Genomic DNA, 16,937 nt, shown 5'->3' with positions numbered 1-16,937 from the left:
TTGTGGGGGACTTTTACACTTTTGAATACTTTTGACACTTAGAATTTTTATACACTTTTAGCACTTGTACTTGGCTTTTGTTAGAACTTCCGGGTACTCTCCGAAAGTTCATCTTTGGTTTTCTATTGGAATTTTCTTCTTCATTTTCAAGTTTTAAGCACTTCATTCTTCTTCTTCTTCTTCCTTTACACTTAGTTTAATTCTTGTTTATGGCAATTGTTGTTGAATTTGGAGCAATGACTCACTAAACCCCACTTTCATTAGGGGGAGGAGCTCTGTTTGTTGGAATGGATTGATGAACCCATCATTCCTCCTCAATTCTAGTGGTTGATCTAAAGAGGGAACTCTTGCTCTTCATAGATTCAACCACCATCGAGAGAGGGGTTAATCTACATGAATTATGTGGTGAATTTGAGGAATGAGCCACATAATTCAGTTTAGAGTTCATCCTTTCATGATTTCTTTAATCAATATACCTTGGTTAGTATGTGAGATGTAACTCTCCTTGGTTGAGATTATAGAAATTGTGTGGCTGGATATATGAGAGCTTCATCTCTTCTCATGAACAATTAGATCACGAGAGTGGCAATTGGCTATGTTGAGAGAGATTGAATCACCAAGAGATTGGGGTTCAATCACCCACTTGCCATAGATCTATACCCATGATTGAGAGGAATTTGACTAACATCAATTCATGAAAACTAACATCTCTGATCCCTAATGATCTTCTCTACCATCAATTCTTATTTCTTTTGCTTATTAGTTGTTTGAATACCCATCACCCATCTCCCTTTACATTCTTGCAATTTATTTTCTTGTCATCTACATTCTGTTCTTTATTTCTTGCTCTTGCTCTTATGCTCTTTAAATTTCTGCAACCTTTAATTCCTAGCAATTTATCTTTGATGTCATTTAAGTATCTTGCACTTTAAGTTTCCGTCATTTACTTCCATTTTATTTCTATTGTCCTGTTTTAAATTCCTTGCATTTACATTCCTGCACTTATGTTCAAAAGTTACATTAATCAAAATCAAAATCTTATTCGCTTAACTAAATTTACCATTTAACTAAAGTTGCTTATCTACCAATCCTCGTGGGATCGACCTCACTCTTAGTGAGTTTTACTACTTGATGCGACCCGGTATACTTGCCGGTTGTACGTGAAATCTCATTTTTACGTATCAAGTTTTTGGCGCCGTTGCCGGGGATTGGTTAGATTGACAATGATTAAGTGAAAGGTGGTTTAGATTAAGCATTTTTATTGTGTTTTTGCTAAGCCCACTAACTGTTTGATACTTTGTTTCACTAACTCCAATTTCACCCTCATTCTAGAGTGTTTCACTTGTGATTTTGGTTCTGTTTGTGTATGTCAGGAACAAGTAGACGTGATATTGAGGACGAGAGAACCCGCCGAAGGTTAAGGAGAGCAGAAAGGGGAAAGTTCATAGTTGGTGAAGAAGGGTCAGAGGAATCAGAAGGAGAAGATCAAGCCATGGAGGATGAGATGCACAATCCTCCTGGAGGGGTCAACAACAATGGTGGACGAGCTAGAAGGGTGTTATCCTCGTATACTATCCCTGATCCAAGACATTGTGGGAGCAGCATTGCTACACCAAATGTTCAGGCCAATAACTTTGAGCTAAAACCTCAGCTCATCACTTTGGTACAGAACAATTGCTCTTATGGAGGGGGACCTCTTGAAGACCCAAATCAACATCTCTCTGTTTTTCTGAGGATATGCAATACAGTGAAGACAAATGGAGTGCATCCAGATGTCTACAAGTTGTTGCTATTTCCATTCTCTTGAGGGATAAAGCCACTCAATGGCTAGAATCATTCCCCAAGGAAAGCCTCAATGATTGGAATGAAGTGATGGGCAAATTTCTAGCAAAGTTCTACCCACCTCAAAAGGTCATCAAGTTGAAGACAGAGGTTCAGACTTTTAGGCAAATGGAAGGGGAGTCATTGTACGAAGCCTGGGAAAGATATAAGGCACTAATGAGAAGATGTCCCCCAGACATGTTTAGTGATTGGGTTAAGCTCCAAAACTTCTATGAAGGCTTAAGCTTAGAAGCAAGGAAGGGACTAGACTACTCATCAGGAGGATCACTCAACATGATGAAAACTGCTGAGGAGGCTCAAAACCTCATTGAGATTGTGGCAAACAATCAATATTATTACTCATCAGAGAGGCAACACAATCCACCCCCAAAGAAAGGTGTAATGGAGCTTGAAGGTGTTGATGCTATCTTGGCACAAAACAAGTTAATGCACCAACAAATCCAACAACAAATGGAGATGATAACAAAGAGAATGGATGGTATGCAACTTGCATCAGTGAACACAACAAATCAACCATCACTTGAATGGAACCAAGGTGAAGGAACCACGGTTGAACAACCACAAGAACAAGTTCAATACATGCAGAATACTTCAAATTCTCAGGAGGAATTCCATGGTGATACATACAACTCATCTTGGAAGAATCATCCCAATTTAAAGTGGGGAGAAAACCATTGGCAAAAGAACAACAACCACAATCACACCCGTAACACAAACAACCAAAATCACCATACCAACAACACTAACCAATATAGAAAAACACAAAACACATATCAACACCCCCATCATAACTCACAAACCCACCAAAATAACTTCTCTGCACCAACATCCAACTCACAAAATTACCACACTAATCCACCCAACAACTTCCAACAACAATCAACCCCCATCATACCTCCAATTGACCATCATGAGGCCAGAATCTCAAGTCTGGAAGCAACCTTGCAAGCACTTGCTCAAACCACTCAAGCTTTAGCTAAGGGACAACAAGAACAAGCGGTCACTATGAAGAACATTGAGAGACAAGTGGGACAACTAGCCAAACAAGCCGAGAAACCAACCCATGTCCTCCCAAGTGACACAATACCCAACCCAAGAGAAGAATGTAAGGCTTTGCAATTAAGGAGTGGCAAGGTAGTTGGTGAAAGTTCAAATAAAGAAGCAACAAAACCCAAAGAGCAAGACACAGTGGAGAGGCAAGATGAAGAAAAGGCTTCAACATCTAACAAAGGCAAGGAGGTTGTCAAGCCACAAGGCAATCCACCAAGTCAAGAAGGCAACCGTGATGGCAAGGAAAGTATGAATCCACAAAAAGAAAACAAAAATGAAGGAGTGAAAGCTTATGTACCCAAGCTTCCATACCCAACTAGGATACACAGAGGAGCAAAGGACCAACAATTCCCAAGGTTTTTAGAGATCTTCAAGAAACTTGAAATCAACATCCCATTGGCAGAAGCTCTAGAACAGATGCCATTGTATGCAAAGTTTCTTAAGGAGTTGATCACCAAGAAGAGGAGTTGGCAAGAAAAAGAAACCGTGGTTCTCAATCAAGAGTGTAGTGCCATCATTCAACAAGGGTTACCTCCAAAACTCAAAGACCCTGGCAGCTTTCTCATACCTTGCACGATTGGGAGCATGGCTGTTGATAAATCACTTTGTGACCTGGGAGCAAGCATTAACTTAATGCCCCTTACCATGATGAAGAAAATGATGATTGAAGAGCTCAAACCCACAAGGATGTCACTCCAACTTGCTGACAGATCCATCAAAGTGCCAAATGGAGTAGTTGAGAACCTCTTGGTGAAGGTGGGAAACTTCATATTCCCAGCTGATTTTGTGGTCCTAGACATGGATGAAGAGGGAAACAATTCAGTCATTCTTGGTAGACCCTTTTTGGCTACAGCTAGAACAATCATTGATGTGGAAAAGGGAGAGATGATCTTCAGGGTGCATGATGAGCAAATGACCATAAATGTCTTCAAAGCGATGCAACACCCTGTTGAGAAAGAAAATTGCATGAGGATTGATGTAGTAGACTCTTTGGTTGAAGAAGTGCTTGACACAAACCATCAAATGAAACAAGAGGAAGTCCATAACATCAAAGGACAAGAAGAAAACACGTTGGAAGCATCAAAGGAACCAAGTGAAGCTACCAAAGAAAAGGCACCACAACAAGAGTTGAAACCACTACCCCTCATCTTAATATGCATTTCTTGGTGAGAAGGATAGCTTCCCAGTGATCATCAATTCCACATTGAATGCAGAAGAAGAAGAAAAGCTCCTTGTGGTTTTGAGGGCTCACAAAGAGGCATTGGGATGGACCATTGATGACTTGAAAGGCATAAGCCCTGCTGTATGCATGCACAAGATACTCTTAGAGGAGGGTTCCAAACCGGTGGTACAACCCCAAAGAAGATTGAATCCTACAATGAAGGAGGTTGTTCAAAAGGAAGTCCTGAAGTTGTGCAAGGCTGGGATCATCTACCCTATATCTGACAGCCCATGGGTCAGTCCAGTGCAAGTAGTACCTAAGAAAGGAGGCATGACTGTCATTGTTAATGAGAAGAATGAGCTTATCCCAACACGAACAGTGACAGGGTGGAGGATGTGCATAGACTATAGGAGGTTGAATGATGCAACAAGAAAAGACCACTTTCCTCTACCTTTCATTGATCAGATGCTTGAAAGGTTGGCTGGCCATGCTTATTATTGTTTTCTTGATGGATATTCTGGGTATAATCAGATAGTGGTTGACCCCATGGATCAAGAGAAGACTTCCTTCACTTGTCCCTTTGGAGTCTTTGCATACCGGAGGATGCCATTTGGACTTTGCAATGCCCCAGCTACCTTTCAAAGATGCATGCTTTCAATCTTCTCAGACATGGTAGAAAAATTCATTGAAGTCTTTATGGATGATTTCTCTGTTTTTGGTGATTCATTCAATACTTGCTTGCACCATCTTACCTTAGTCTTGAAAAGATGCCAAGAAACAAACTTAGTTTTGAATTGGGAAAAATGCCATTTCATGGTACCCGAAGGCATTGTTCTTGGTCATAAAATTTCAAGAAAGGTATAGAGGTTGACAAGGCAAAAGTAGAAATTATAGAAAAACTTCCTTTGCCAACTAGTGTGAAAGCCGTTAGGAGTTTCTTGGGGCATGCTGGATTTTATAGGAGATTATCAAAGATTTTTCCAAAATAGCAAAGCCACTAAGCAATTTGCTGGTGGTAGAAAATTCTTTTATCTTTGATGATGAATGCAAGCATGCTTTTGAAACTCTAAAGGCTAAGCTCACCACAGCACCAATCATCACACCCCAACTTGGGGACTACCTTTTGAACTCATGTGTGATGCAAGCAACCTTGCAATCGGTGCTGTGTTGGGGCAGAGGAAGGAAAAGAGGCTTCATGTTATCTACTATGCAAGTAAGGTATTGAATGAAACTCAAAGAAACTACACCACAACAGAGAAAGAGTTACTAGCCGTGGTGTATGCCTTTGATAAGTTTAGACAATATTTGATTGGATCTAAAGTCTTAGTGTATACTGACCATGCTGCCATTAAGTATCTTATGTCAAAACAGGATGCCAAACCAAGGCTAATTAGATGGGTGCTACTCCTACAAGAGTTTGACATTGAGATCAAAGATAGAAAGGGCAGTGAAAATCAAGTTGCTGATCACTTATCAAGGGTGCCACAAGATGAATGCCAAGACAACCTTCCATCAATAAATGAAGAGTTTCCAGATGAACATCTCTTGCACATTCAACATGTCCCATGGTTTGCAGACATGGCCAACTACAAGGCAGGAAGAATCATTCCACAAGAGTACACAAGACAACAAGTGAAGAAGCTGTTGCATGAGGCTAGGTTCTTCTTTTGGGACGAACCATTCTTGTTCAAAAGATGCCCAGACGGAATGATAAGAAGATGTGTGCCAGAAAATGAGATGAAGAACATACTATGGCATTGTCACAACTCTAGTTATGGTGGTCATTTTGGAGCTGAAAGAACTGCTGCTAAGGTCCTTCAAAGTGGTTTCTATTGGCCTTCAATCTTCAAGGATGCTAGGGAGTTTGTGAGCCAATGCAATGAATGTCAAAGAGCAGGGGGTTTGTCAAAGAAAAATGAGATGCCCCAAAAGTTCATTTTGGAAGTGGAACTCTTTGATTTGTGGGGAATAGATTTCATGGGACCTTTTCCTCCATCCTACACGTTCAAATACATCCTGGTAGCAGTAGAGTATGTCTCCAAATGGGTAGAAGCAATAGCCACCACCACATGTGATACCAACGTGGTCTTGCAATTCCTCAAGAAGAACATCTTCACAAGATTTGGAGTACCCAAAGGGCTTATAAGTGATGGGGGAAGCCACTTTTGCAACAAGCAACTCAATTCCTTACTCCACAAGTATGGTGTTACACACAAAGTAGCTACCCCATATCACCCACAAACCAATGGACAAGCTGAACTTGCTAACAGAGAGCTAAAAAGGATCTTGGAGAAAACTGTGGGAACAACAAGAAAGGATTGGGTTAGGAAGCTAGATGATGCACTTTGGGCATATAGGACAGCCTTCAAGACACCCATAGGAAAATCTCCCTTTCAATTGGTGTATGGAAAGGCATGCCACCTCCCTGTAGAGCTTGAACATAAGGCTTTCTGGGCCACCAAACTTCTAAATCTAGATGCTCAAGCAGCAGGAGAGAAGAGGTTGCTACAACTCAATGAGCTTGAGGAGTTCAGATTGGAGGCATATGACAATGCCAAAATATACAAGGAGAGAGCAAAGAGATGGCATGATAAGAGGATCTCTCAAAGAACATTTGAACCAGGCCAAAAGGTGTTATTATTCAATTCAAGATTGAAGATCTTCCCTGGGAAGCTGAGGTCTAGATGGACTGGTCCATACACCATCACCAAAGTATCACCTCATGGCTATGTTGAATTGCTTGATGAAGCCTCAAAACAAACCTTCACAGTCAATGGACATAGGGTGAAGCACTATTTGGTGGCCCTTGGAGCAAGGAAGAGAGTGTGCAACTCTTAACATGAGCAAAGAAGCTGCAATGTCGAGCTAAGGACAATAAACAAAGCGCTTCATGGGAGGCAACCCATGCACAGGGAGTTTTTTAATTTCATGTTTTAGTAACCAATAATGATCAAGTAGACTAGTACATGGTGTATGCAAGGCACTAAGTTTGGTGTGGCCAATCTTGAAGTAATGGCAAATGTGTGTTCTATAACACTTAGCCACAAACTAAGTTTGGTGTCCATACATACACGAAAATGCTAAGCTATGAAAGTTTTGTCATCTACTTTAGTTATAAAATAAAATAAAAAAAAAAAAAAACGTGAAAAAAAAAAAGCATTTAATGTAGGTAAATTACTAAGTTTGATGTGGCTATCTTTGGAATTAATTCCATAGAACACTTAGTCACAAACTAAGTTTGGTGTCTTTACTTGCATTATTAATGCTAAAAAAATAAATTAGGGAATCTAATTTAGTCAATTTTGTATAGAAACATAATCATAAGTTTTTAGCCATTAATGTCACTTTAAGAATCTCAAGCCTTTGGCATTTTGTTGCAGGAAAGAAAGAAAGAAGTGATGGGGAATCTTGGAAGCATATAATGAAAGAAGGAAAGAAATGATGGGGAATCTTGAAGAAAGATCACGGATACATAAGGAAGGGTAGTCACATGAATTTTAAACTTTGTGCATGGGGAAAAAGAAATCAACATGCATTGTGCACAAGGAAGCATGCCATGACCGAGCCTTAAATGCCTTCCCACCAACTTTCACTTTAAATACTTCAACCATATTCATTCATCATTCATTCTTCTACCCACCAACTTTCACTTCACTAGCCGAACTCATACTCAACCTCCAACCTACTCCATGTTTCACAAATTCTAACCTTGAACCTCATCTTTACCCAACAAAAACTCTTGAAGCATCACATCTCTCACATAACCGAAACACTCAATCTCCTTCACCATCATTTTCTACCTTCTCTAAGTCACCGTGCTTATCCCATATCTCTCTCATTCACAATCATTTTCCTTATGCTTGAGGACAAGCATTCATCTAAGTTTGGTGTTGGGGAGATTCAATCTTGCAAGTGAATCTCAATGGCCTCATCATCAAGGGATAGGAGAGAAGATGAATTTGATCAAAGAAGATTCAAATCCAAACACAATGAGCGAATTTTTAGTTGGATGTCAAGCAAAGATGTTGTTCCAGAGCTACCATTCAAGCTTAAAAAAGATGAATACCCTGAGATACAAAAAATAATCAGAAAAAGGGGATGGGAGCTTCTCTGTGACCAACCTCAAGAAATAAGCATGCTTCTCATCCATGAGTTCTTCACTAATGTGATAAGAGAATATGATGATGAAGAACCATACATGAGCTATGTAAGAGGTGTGGATGTTGATTTTAGCCCGGACACCATCAATAGGGTGCTAAGGGTCAAGCACAAACAGTTCAAACGACCTAGCTATGAAGAAAGGGTTGAAAATGACCCAAGATATGTGGATGTGGTGAGTGACTTGTGCAGAATAGGCACTGATTGGGTATTGGATTCACATGGCCGACCACTCAAACTTCGGAGAGGTGATCTCATACCTCAAGCAAAAGGATGGCATGACATAGTGAGGAGGTCACTGATCTCTACTTCAAATAACTCTGAGGTAACGGTGAATAGAGCTATAATGATCCATTGCATAATGAAAGGAGGGGAAATCAATGTTGGAGACATTATAGCCAAGAACATCATTGAAATAGCTCAAAAGGTCAAACAGGACAGCTGGCTAGGATACCCTAGTACTATTCTGCGCCTATGTGAAGAAGCTGGAGTGCCTCTGGGAGAATTTGAAGAAACTGATTTGGTCTCTATTGGAAAACCTCTTACCAAAGAAAGGTTGGAGTTCATCACCACAACCCAATTGGAAAGGCAACCTTTAGCAAGAAGGAAGAAAAGAAAAGAAGTAAGACAAGAGGAGGAGCCTCAAGAAATGGATGAATCCCACACCTTGAACATGAACCAACTCCAAGCCGCCTTGGAAGGGATTTCTGGGCAATATTCACAAATTCAAAGAAGCCAAGAGGAACAAGCACAACAACAAAGGGACCTTTGGCAATTGATGGATCAACAAAGAGGGGTTCAAGTTCAATGGATGAACCAACAAAATGAGTACCAAACACACATGATGGAGTTGCAACAAGAACAATATGCCAAGATGCAAGAAGCCATCAACAATTCAGCTATGGAACATGAAAAAGCCATGGAGAAAGTGATACAAGAACAAGCTCAACTAAGGATAGAGCAAGCTCAGCAAAGAGAACTTCTCCATAGGTTGGATGCTAGACATGAAACACTCTACAGAGATTTCAATGAAAACAGAATGTTCAAGGAAGCCAGGCACAAGGACAGACTTGACTATGACATATGCACCCAAGAAAAGCTTAGTTACCTCTGTTCCACACCCCCATTGATCAACCCACAAATCAAATGTTTTAATGAGGCTCGGAAGATATTTGAACAGCAAGAACTAGCAAGGGTGAGATTCAATCAACAGAGGCTACAGGAGACAATGATAAGCTCAGGAATTTGGCAAAGAGAAGAGAGGGATGCAACGACACAACAACAAGGGGAAAGGAGGAGCAAAAAGAAAGAAGATCCAAAGGGAGATTCAACAACAAAGCAACAAGGAGAGCTAAGAAGCAAAAAGAAACAAGATCCAAAGGGCAAAGGAAAGCAAGGAGAATCAAGCAAAGGAAAAGGGACATGAAGACTAAAGGTGGTGAAGTTCCTTTATTTTTTCTTTATGTTTCTTTATGTTTTAAATAAAGAAGATGTATGTCTGAAATATGGTATACCTTCTAGGATGCATTTTTTTTTTCTTTTTGAAGCATTATCTTTTATGTTGCCCATTCCATGCATCACCACTCACAGATTTGGAATAGTTGCTTGTCTTTAATATTTTTCTTGTCATTGGAATAAAAGATGTAGTTTGAGCAAGAACAGAGAGAAATCTAGCTTAAAAAGGATCATGTTGTCCCATAAGAAAAGTGCTAGTATATTTATTGTGAAAGAAGCAATGTTCAAGAAATTCAAAAGAATGCTTGCTAATACAAGACTAGTTTGGTTAAGGATCACAAGGGCTTTATCAGTAAAAGCACAAATAACCTTGACAATAAAGAAAATAGAATACAAAGAATGAAAGGCTAGGCATCAATGACAAAAGTTGGATATGTGTCTGTGGTGATTGATGTTAAGAGACATACTCGGGCTAGTAAATCCGAGGGGTGCTTCATCACCCGGTAACTTGAGTTAACTAACTCGGGATTATCGATTGAAAACCCACAATCAAGAGTAGCTCTATAACAGAACATTTAGCAACCCAAAGAGGTGCTGGACACCACTATCCAAACAAAATTTCAATGTTATATGCCTGTGACTGAATGTGTTAAGGAAAGAGGCTTGAGTGAGTAAATCTTTAAGAGTGTCTCAACACTTAACAACTTGAACCAACTGGTTTGGGATTGTTGATTGAAAGCTTATGCTAAAGAGCCGCCTTAAGACAAGATTTCGAGCTTAATTGAAAGAAAAAGGGAAAGAAAAAAAAAAGAAGGAAAAAGAAATAAGCAGAAAAAAATTGGTTCAAGGATCATGTGCTAAGGTGTGAAAGAAGTCTAGTGAAGTTAACCAATTTAGTAGTGAAGCAAGCATTTTAATTGAAAAAGTTGAATAGTTGTGTTCAATTACAATAAATTTATGACCACACAAGTGAGGATAACATGCTCAATGAGAAATTACTCTCTGGGAGAACATTCAAGTCTTACATCTTAAATTCTTGTGACAAAGTCCTTTATATTTTGCTTGAGGACAAGCAATACTTTAAGTTTGGTGTTGTGATGCAAATGCATATTTGCATTATTAGTTAGTTAGTTTAGTTAGTTTTAGTTTAAATTCACTCATTTTCTCTAAATAAACAAGTCCTTTTATGAGTTTTGTTTCCATGCATGATGATATCAAGGAACATGTTAATTCTAGCCAAATTCATGCAAATGATTTAAGGAATGCATATATGAATGAGTATGAATGAATCTCATGAAATTTATTGCTTGAATTGGTAAGACTTTGAAGCTATCTCCCTTGTTGATGATAGGTGATGAAACAAGGAAGCATGGAAGCAAGAAGGAGGCAACCAAGGCAAGAAGTTGGCGTTGCCAACTTGGGATTGGCGTTGCCAACTCCACAACACAAGGCAAGCTTGGTCCTGGAGGCAACCAAGGCAAGAAGTTGGCGTTGCCAACTTGGGATTGGCGTTGCCAACTCCACAACACAAGGCAAGCTTGGTCCTGGAGGCAACCAAGGCAAGAAGTTGGCGTTGCCAACTTGAGATTGGCGTTGCCAACGCCACACACACCACACCAAGCAAGCTTGGCAACCCTGGAAGCAAAGTTGGCGTTGCCAACTCTAGAACCAAGTTGCCAACGCTCACACACAAGGAACTTGGCCCTGGAAGCAAGGTTGGCGTTGCCAACTCTAGAACCAAGTTGCCAACGCCACACACAAGACACAAGCAAGGAACTTGGCCCTGGAGGAAGCAAAGTTGGCGTTGCCAACTTGAAGCTGGCGCTGCCAACGCCCACACAAGGAACTTGGCCCTGGATTTGGAGCCTCGAGCACGTTGCCAGCCTAGAAATGAGGGGCGTTTTTGAGGACAACGCAGGCTAACAACGCCAAACAATCAAGCTTGGCCCTGGAAGAAAAGGAGCTGGCGTTGCCAACTCAAGATGGGCGTTGCCAACGCCACACAACCAAGCAACAAATGGAGCCCTGGAAGAAAAGGAGCTGGCGTTGCCAACTCAAGAATGGCGTTGCCAACGCCACACAAGAAAGCTTGGCTAGGCACCAAGTTTTGGTGCCAGCCAAGTTGCCAAACGCCCAATGGCGCACCAACCAGGCTGCCAAACGCCCAATGGCGCACCAACCAGGCTGCCAAACGCCCAATGGCGCACCAACCAGGCTGCTAAACGCCCAATGGCGCACCAACCGCGTTCCAAACGCCCAAATGCCGCACCACTCACGTTGCCAACGCTAGATGGGCGTTGCCAACGCCAACTTACCAAAACAAGGCAGCCTGAACATGTCCACTTCAATGGAAGATATCTTGAGCTACAGAGATCCAAATTGAGTACTTCCAGTTGCGTTGGAAAGCTAACATTCAGAGCTTTCCAACCATATATAATAGTCCATGGTGGAGAACAAGATTGAAGCCAAACCAGAGTCATCTTTAGGCCCTAAAAACAAGAACATGAAATGAAATTCAAGGGAGCTAGAGATGATCCTTGGATGTGGGATCGAGCACGTTGCCAACGTGCACAAAGGGGGCGTGTTTTGCAACAACGTCAGCCTCAAGTCCTTGCCTTGGGAGAGTGATGCTCGAGCACGTTGCTAACTTGGGGTTGAGGGTGCGTTATTCACAACAACTTGGCAACAACTTGGCAGCTTGACCTTACCTTCTTTGAGGAGCCATAACTTGAGCTAGGAAAGTCCAATTGAGGTGATTCCAATGGCATTAGAAAATAGACATCAAGAGCTTTCCAATGATGTATAATAGTCCATATTGAAGCTGAAGGTTGACACTCAAATTCTGGGCTACATTTAGCATGAAAGTAAGGCCAAAAAGAGAAAGAGCAAGTTGTTTGCAACAACTTGGGCTAGCAACGCCCAAGTCTCAAACTCACTTCCAGGAAATTGGCATGCACGTTGCCAACGTGCACTAAGGCCTGAGTTATTGCCAACAACGCCCCTCAATGGGCCAGAATTGGTGCCAACTTGCTTTGCTTCCCCTATTCATCACAAAGGCCAACAACTTCTTCAATTGAGCCAAGAATTCAACAAAGAGAAGCCCATATTGCTAAACCAATTGAAGATCTTTGGAAGAGTTTTAGAGTAGTATAAATAGAAGAGATTGATGTACTTGTGGGGGACTTTTACACTTTTGAATACTTTTTGACACTTAGAATTTTTATACACTTTTAGCACTTGTACTTGGCTTTTGTTAGAACTTCCGGGTACTCTCCCGGAAAGTTCATCTTTGGTTTTCTATTGGAATTCTTCTTCTTCATTTTCAAGTTTTAAGCACTTCATTCTTCTTCTTCTTCTTCTTCCTTTACACTTAGTTTAATTCTTGTTTATGGCAATTGTTGTTGAATTTGGAGCAATGACTCACTAAACCCCACTTTCATTAGGGGGAGGAGCTCTGTTTGTTGGAATGGATTGATGAACCCATCATTCCTCCTCAATTCTAGTGGTTGATCTAAAGAGGGAACTCTTGCTCTTCATAGATTCAACCACCATCGAGAGAGGGGTTAATCTACATGAATTATGTGGTGAATTTGAGGAATGAGCCACATAATTCAGTTTAGAGTTCATCCTTTCATGATTTCTTTAATCAATATACCTTGGTTAGTATGTGAGATGTAACTCTCCTTGGTTGAGATTATAGAAATTGTGTGGCTGGATAATATATGAGCTTCATCTCTTCTCATGAACAATTAGATCACGAGAGTGGCAATTGGCTATGTTGAGAGAGATTGAATCACCAAGAGATTGGGGTTCAATCACCCACTTGCCATAGATCTATACCCATGATTGAGAGGAATTTGACTAACATCAATTCATGAAAACTAACATCTCTGATCCCTAATGATCTTCTCTACCATCAATTCTTATTTCTTTTGCTTATTAGTTGTTTGAATACCCATCACCCCATCTCCCTTTACATTCTTGCAATTTATTTTTCTTGTCATCTACATTCTGTCTCTTTATTTCTTGCTCTTGCTTTTATGCTCTTTAAATTTCTGCAACCTTTAATTCCTAGCAATTTATCTTTGATGTCATTTAAGTATCTTGCACTTTAAGTTTCCGTCATTTACTTCCATTTTATTTCTATTGTCCTGTTTTTAAATTCCTTGCAATTTACATTCCTGCACTTATGTTCAAAAGTTACATTAATCACAAAATCAAAATCTTATTCGCTTAACTAAATTTACCATTTAACTAAAGTTGCTTTATCTACCAATCCTCGTGGGATCGACCTCACTCTTAGTGAGTTTTACTACTTGATGCGACCCGGTATACTTGCCGGTTGTACGTGAAATCTTAATTTTTACGTATCATCCATGCATTGGCATAGAACTCTTGAACCATTAAGATTCCGACTTGTTGAATGGGGTTGGTAAGAACTTCCCAACCTCTTCTTTGGATCTCATGTCGGATCTCTGGATATTCACTCTTTTTGAGTTTGAAAGGGACCTCGGGGATCACCTTCTTCATGGCCACAACTTCATAGAAGTGGTCTTGATGCACCCTTGAGATGAATCTCTCCATCTCCCATGACTCGAAGGTGGAAGCTTTTGCCTTTCCTTTCCTCTTTCTAGAGGTTTCTCCGGCCTTAGGTGCCATAAATGGTTATGAAAAAACAAAAAGCAACGCTTTTACCACACCAAACTTAGAAGATTTGCTTGTCCTCGAGCAAAAGAAGAAAGAAGAGAGTAGAAGAAGAAGAAATAGAGGAGATGGAGGGGGGGCTTTATGTTTCGGCCAAGGGGGAGAAGTAGTGTTCAGGTTGTGTGAAAATGAGGGGGTGAAGATGGGTTTATATAGGGGTAGAGAGAGGGGTATGGTTCGGCCATTATGGGTGGGTTTGGGAGGGAAAGTGGTTTGAATTTGAATGGTGAGATAGGTGGGGTTTTATGAAGGATGGATGTGAGTGGGTGAAGAAGAGAGAGAGTGGTGGGGTAGGTGGGGATCCTGTGGGGTCCACAGATCCTGAGGTGTCAAGGATAGCTCATCCCTGCACCAAGTGGCGTGTAAAAAGCCCTTTCTGCCAATCCTGGCATTAAACACCGGGGTGCTGCCCCTTTCTGGCATTAAACGCCAGTCTGGTGCCCCTTTCTGGCGTTAAACACCTAGAATGGTGCCAGACTGGGCATTAAACACCTATTTGCTGCCCTTACTGGTGTTTAAACGCCAGCAAGCTTTTCCTCCAAGGTGTGTTATTTTTCTTTCTATTTTTCATTCTGTTTTTGCTTTTTCAATTGTTTTTGTGACTTCACATGATCATCAACCTATAGAAAACATAAAATAACAATGGAAAATAGATAAATATAACATTGGGTTTCCTCCCAACAAGCGCTTCTTTAATGTCAGTAGCTTGACAGTGGGCTCTCATGGAGCCTCACAGATGTTCAGAGCAATGTTGGAACCTCCCAACACCAAACTTAGTGTTTGAATGTGGGGGTTCAACACCAAACTTAGAATTTGGTTGTGGCCTCCCAACACCAAACTTAGAGTTTGACTGTCGGGGCTCTGTTTGACTCTGTTTTAAGAGAAGCTCTGCATGCTTCCTCTCCATGGTTACAGACGGATATCCTTGAGCCTTAAACACAAGGGATTCTGCATTCACTTGAATGATCAATTCTCCTCTGTCAACATCAATCACAGCCTTTGCTGTGGCTAGGAAGGGTCTGCCAAGGATGATGGATTCATCCATGCACTTCCCAGTCTCTAGGACTATGAAATCAGCAGGGATGTAATGGTCTTCAATCTTTACCAGAACATCCTCTACAAGTCCATAAGCTCGTTTTCTTGAATTGTCTGCCATCTCTAGTGAGATTCTTGCAGCTTGTACCTCAAAGATCCCTAGCTTCTCCATTACAGAGAGAAGCATGAGGTTTATGCTTGACCTAGGTCGCACAGAGCCTTCTCGAAGGTCATGGTGCCTAATGTACAAGGTATTGAGAACTTCCCAGGGTCCTGTCTCTTTTGAGGTAATCTCTGCCTAGTCAAGTCATCCAGTTCTTTGGTGAGCAAAGGGGATTCATCCTCCCTAGTCTCATTACCAAGTAACTTGTCATTTAGCTTCATGACTGCTCAAAGGTACTTAGCAACTTGCTCTTCAGTGACATCTTCGTCGTCTTCAGAGGAAGAATACTCATCAGAGCTCATGAATGGCAGAAGTAATTCCAATGGAATCTCTATGGTCTCAGTGTGAGCCTTAGATTCCCATGGTTCCTCATTAGGGAACTCATTGGAGGCCAGTGGACTTCCATTGAGGTCTTCCTCAGTGGCGATCAATGCCTCTTCCTCCTCTCCAAATTCGGCCATGTTGATGGCCTTACACTCTCCTTTTGGATTCTCTTCTGTATTGCTTGGAAGAGTACTAGGAGGGAGTTCAGTAACTTTCTTACTCAGCTGACCCACTTGTGCCTCCAAGTTTCTAATGGAGGACCTTGTTTTAGTCATGAAACTTTGAGTGGTTTTGATTAGATCAGAGACCATGGTTGCTAAGTCAGAGTGGCTCTGCTTAGAATTCTCTGTCTGTTGCTGAGAAGATGATGGAAAAGGCTTGCCATTGCTAAACTTGTTTCTTCCACCATTATTGTTGTTGAAACCTTGTTGAGGTCTCTGTTGATCCTTCCATGAGAGATTTGGATGATTTCTCCATGAAGAATTATAGGTGTTTCCATAGGGTTCTCCCATGTAATTCACCTCTTCCATTGATGGGTTCTCAGGATCATAAGTTTTTTCTTCACATGAAGTGTCCTCCAGCAGAGCTGTCCAATGACATCTTGGACAGTTCAGACAGACCATCATAGAAGATACCTATGATGCTCCATTCAGAAAGCATGTCAGAAGGACACTTTCTGATCAATTATTTGTATCTTTCCCAAGCTTCATAGAGGGATTCACCTTCCTTCTGTCTAAAGGTTTGGACTTCCACTCTAAGCTTACTCAATTTTTGAGGTGGAAAGAACTTTGCCAAGAAGGCATTGACTAGCTTTTTCCAAGAGTTCAGGCTTTCTTTAGGTTGTGAGTCCAACCATATCCTAGCTCTATCTCTTACAGCAAAAGGGAATAGCATAAGTCTGTAGATCTCAGGGTCAACCCCATTGGTCTTGACAGTGTCACAGATTTACAAGAATTCAGTTAAAAACTGATGAGGATCTTCCAATGAAAGTCCATGGAACTTGCAATTCTGTTGCATTAGAGAAACTAATTGAGGCTTAAGCTC

At 41.0% G+C, this 16,937-nt stretch overlaps 1 non-coding gene across 1 annotated transcript; it reads left to right on the top strand.

Annotated features, from left to right (window-relative positions):
* The first annotated feature begins 16,547 nt into the window (after positions 1-16,547).
* Positions 16,548-16,655, top strand: LOC130978844 (small nucleolar RNA R71). Its single transcript, XR_009086455.1, has one exon. It is a non-coding gene; the product is annotated as a small nucleolar RNA R71 (small nucleolar RNA).
* The last annotated feature ends 282 nt before the right edge of the window (positions 16,656-16,937 follow it).

The sequence above is a fragment of the Arachis stenosperma genome, chromosome 4 (genome assembly GCF_014773155.1).
Source record: "Arachis stenosperma cultivar V10309 chromosome 4, arast.V10309.gnm1.PFL2, whole genome shotgun sequence".
NCBI lineage: Eukaryota > Viridiplantae > Streptophyta > Magnoliopsida > Fabales > Fabaceae > Arachis > Arachis stenosperma.
Note: the sequence above shows the minus strand (reverse complement) of the source record. Positions and strands in the feature narration are given on the sequence as shown.